Consider the following 5000-nt stretch of genomic DNA (forward strand, 5'->3'; position numbering starts at 1 on the left):
CAACGGATGTCACAACAGGTGAGCCTTACAATTGGACTTCATTTTCTCTCTGCCTTTCTTGTCTCTTGCTCCTCCCTCTCTTCGTTTCCTCCCTTTCTCTTACTTTTTATCAATTTATTCAAGAGTTTTATACATCTACTTGTATTCTGATGTGCCTTCTTATATCTATAACTCTGTGTAGATAATACTAGCATATCGGTATGTCTATTCAACTATCGATTTGCCTTTCACCTTATACATATATCCATGTGAATATATGTAGGCCAGCATGTATGCATGTCTTTCTGTATGCATGCATTTATGTGCATGTACGTATGTATGCATGTCCGTGTATGTTCCTGTTCCTAGCGAATATTATCTAGTAATCCAAATGAAAAAAATATCGCATAACCTTCCTCCAAAACATATATACCAAAAAATCATAAAAAAAAAAACTGGGAAAAACACGAGAAGGAAAAAAATCACAGAATAAGATGAATGAATGAATAAATAAATAACACAGAGTAAGACCAATCAATGAATAGATGAATAAGAAAATTTGAATAAAAGTCCGGAGATAGCCAGCTCGGCCGCCGGGCGCTGGCGGAAAACTTGCGGAGGAGGACTGGCCCGAAGCCTTCGTCACGCGCCTCGTGGCGCCCGTGTGGTGCCTCGCCTCTCTCGCCTCTCTCGCCTCTCTCGCCTCTCTCGCCTCCCTCGTTCGCTTTCGCTTTTCATTCCACGTTGCTGTGCCTTATTGTTGTTATATTCATTTGTTCTTTTGTGGGGGGAGAGGTAGAGGTAGAGAGAGAAGGAGACATATATATGTATATATATATATATACATATATATATATATATATATATATATATATATATATATATATATATATATATATATATATATATATATATATATATATATATATATATATATATATATATATATATATATATATATATATATATATATATATGTAGATATAGATAGATAGATAGATAGATAGATAGATAGATAGATAGATAGATAGACAGATGGATAGATAGATTGATAGATAGAGATAGATAGACAGATATAGAGAGAAATCACATTAACCCTCTTTATCCCTCCAATATCAATCCTATCCCTCCCCCATCCTCCTCCTCCCTCCCCCCCACCCTGACGAATATCAACACTTGCTGTCTCCCCACTCCCTCCCCGCCCCAGCCCCCCGCCCTTCCCCTTCTTCCTCTAATCCAATATCCCTCCCCTCCCTCCCCTCTTTCTTCCTCGTCTCTCCATTTCCCACCCCTTCTCCTTCTCCCTTCCTTCCCCTACCCAACTCCTAATACCCCATACCTCATTCCCTCCCCCTCCTCATCAACCCCAAATCCTTCTTCCCCAATCATCAACACTTTCTCCCCTCCCCCTACCTCGCTCCCTTCCACCCCTCCCCTCCCCCTGACCACAGCCCCTTGCAACCACTTCACTCCTCCTTCTCCCCTCCGCCTTACCTCACCTCCCTTTCCACCCCCTCCCATCCCTCATACCTCACCCCCTATTCCACCCCCTCCCCTCATCCCCCCATTCCACCCTCCTCACCCCCCTTCCCGGCCCATCAGCACCCATCTCGCGGGTATGTGTCAGCTCTCGCTAACCTTGTGCTTGGGGGCGCATATTGCCCGATGCTTCGTTGTTTATCATTCCTGGTCCGCGAAATTAAAGCCATCCATCAATGAAGACCTGGTCTTGAGGGAGAGAAAGAGGGAGAAAGGAGGAGGAGGAGGAGGAGGAGGAGGGAGAGAAAGAGGAAGAAAGGAGGAAGAGGAGGAGGAGGGAGAGGAAGAGGAAGAAATGAGGAGGAGGAGGAGGAGGGAGAGAAAGAGGAAGAAAGGAGGAGGAGGAGGAGGAGGGAGAGAAAGAGGAAGAAAGGAGGAGGAGGAGGAGGAGGAGGAGGGAGAGAAAGAGGAAGAAAGGAGGAGGAGGAGGGAGAGAAAGAGGGAGAAAGGGAGGGAGGAGGGAGGAGGAAGGAGAGAAAGAGGGAGAAAGGAGGAGGAGGAGGAGGAGGAGGAGGAGTTAGAGAAAGAGTGAGAAAGGAGGAGGAGTAGTTAGAGAAAGAGGAAGAAAGGAAAAGGAGTAGTTAGAGAAAAAGGAAGGAAGGAGGAGGAGGAGGGAGAGAAAGAGGGAGAAAGGAAGAGGGAAAGAAAGAGGGAGAATGGAGAGGGAGAGGGAAAAAAGGATTAGGTGGAGGAGAGAGAAGGGACGATAGTGAGAAGAGGCAGAGGAGGAGGACGAGGAGGGAGTGAGAAATGAGAGGAGGGAGAGCGAGAAAAAAGTGAGGGGAAAGAGAGAAGAAGAGGGAGAAAAAAAGTGAGAGGCGGGAGAGAAGGACAGGGAGACGGATAAATAAGGAGAAGAACGGGGAGACTGTGAGGGAAGAAAGAAAATGTTAGAGGAAGGGATGAAAGAGAGAGAGAGAGAGAGAGAGAGAGAGAGAGAGAGAGAGAGAGAGAGAGAGAGAAAGAGAGGGAGAGAGAGAGAGAAAGAGAGGGAGAGAGAGAGAGAGAGAGAGAGGGAGAGAGAGAGAGAGAGAGAGAGAGAGAGAGAGAGAGAGAGAAAGAAAGAGAGAGAGAGAGAGAGAGAGAGAGAGAGAGAGAGAGAGAGAGAGAGAGAGAGAGAGAGAGAGAGAGAGAGAGAGAGAGAGAGAGAGAGAGTGAACTAGAAAAAGACAATGAAAAAACAATGACTCAATCTACTTGACATCTGTCAAAACAGCACAGAAACAAACAGACAAAAATAACAGAAGAAAATGCAAAAAGGTAGATAGATAGGTAAACAAAAAAAGTTAAAAGAAAGCAAAATGAACATACACAGACACACAAACGAAAAATCCAAAAGTATACGATAACCCGCACACACGAGATAACCGTCCGAACGCCAGATGCACGATTTTTTTTTTTTTTTTTTTTTTTTGCCAGACCAGCTGATATCACAACATAAAAATGGTGCCGGGCATAAAGACGACTAGAGTTAAAATGGCCTTCGGATTTGCCCAGCTCAGTCCGCTGGGCATACCCTGGTTGATGGCGCAATTATTTCGAACACAACACAAAGAAATGTAAAAACAAAACACAAAACATTATATGAAAAATTTTTGCTTGAAAGGAGAAATAAAACGAAAGAAGAGAGAGAGAGAGAGAGAGAGAGAGAGAGAGAGAGAGAGAGAGAGAGAGAGAGAGAGAGAGAGAGAGAGAGAGAGAGAGAAGAAGAAGAAGAAGAAGAAGAAAAAAAAAATAGACCAAATTTTTTGCAAGGAAACTACGCTTTTTAGGTCTGTCCAGTTGTCCGCAGGATCATGGAGAATTACAGACGGATAGTGATGAGATTATGTGAGTATAAACCCGGATCAGGGTTCGGATCTAGGACGAAATTAAAAGATTCTTTACCAGTGCTAACACTCATAAAAAACGGGTGTATTACTAACAAATATACCATTTCCTTACGTATTTTGAAATCAGACTTTTACTCCCAAATCTCTTGCTCTTTGAGTGTTTGTTTTGCCGTCTTTCTCTCTTTATCTATTGCAATAATTTGTCTTTTACTGAGGTAGGTCCCCCTTCAATACTCTTTAGTGTTTCCATATTCTTCCTTTATTCTCATTCTCTCTCTCTCTCTCTCTCTCTCTCTCTCTCTCTCTCTCTCTCTCTCTCTCTCTCTCTCTCTCTCTCTCTCTCTCTCTCTCTCTCTCTCTCCTTCTCTCTTCCTTTCCCAATCCTTTCTCTCTCTTTCTCTCCTTATCTATCTATCTATCTATCTTACTCACCCTCTCTCTCTCTCTCTCTCTCTCTCTCTCTCTCTCTCTCTCTCTCTCTCTCTCTCTCTCTCTCTCTCTCTCTCTCTCTCTCTCTCTCTCTCTCTCTCTCCTTCTCTCTCTCTTATTTCCTGATTCTTTTAAATGCATGGAAGGCGAGATAAACGAGAAGCAGAACCAGAAGTTGGTGCAAATTGCTGGCTTCGCTTCTTTCCAAAAGGTAAAGAAAATTGTGCTTTATTTTGGGCTTTGTGCCTTTGTGAGTTAGAAAGTTTAACTCGTTTAGGATAAGAATAATCAGTCCGATGTCATCCTCACCCTTTATCACAATCTGTATCATAATTCTTATCTATTACTATTATCAATGTTATACTGATATCAGCACTACAGTGACTGCTATTGTTTCTATTACCATTATCATTTAATTACATAATTGTTAATACTTAAAAGAACATTAATGATAATCATGATAAAGATAGTTCTAGTATCACTAGTATTAGTAGTAGCGGTGGTGATGACAATAATAATAATAATAATAATAATAATAATAATAATAATAATAATAATAATGATAATAATAATAATATATAATAATAATAATAATAATAATAATAATAATAATAATAATAATAATAATAATAATAATAATAATAATAATAATAATAATAATGATAATTATAATAATAATAATATCAATAATGATAATAATAATAATAATATTAATAATAATAATAATAATAATAATAATAATAATAATAATAATAATAATAATAATAATGATGATGATGATAATAAAAATAAAATAATAATGATAATAATAATAATGATAATGATAATAATAATACTGATGATGATAATGACACTGATGATGATCATAATTATGATTATAATAAAACTAACACTGATAATGATAATGATGTAGTTGACTATTATTATGGTGCTGCTGCTGCAACAACAACAATAATAAATAGTAATAAAATAATGGTGAAAGGAATATTATGAAAATGATAATACCAATGAATGGTAATAATGATAAAGGCAATAGTAATGCAATGAAGGCAATAGTCGTTATCATTATAATTGTCACCGATTACGCATCATCACATCACCATTACCATTATCCTCACCCTCATATCATTATCCTCATTATCACCGCAATCATAATCATATCCCTCCTCCTCGTCATCCCTTTTCATCAAAAGGTGGTATACCTCATCAGCAATTTTCACA

Source organism: Penaeus vannamei, chromosome 15, assembly GCF_042767895.1.
Source record: "Penaeus vannamei isolate JL-2024 chromosome 15, ASM4276789v1, whole genome shotgun sequence".
Taxonomy (NCBI): domain Eukaryota; kingdom Metazoa; phylum Arthropoda; class Malacostraca; order Decapoda; family Penaeidae; genus Penaeus; species Penaeus vannamei.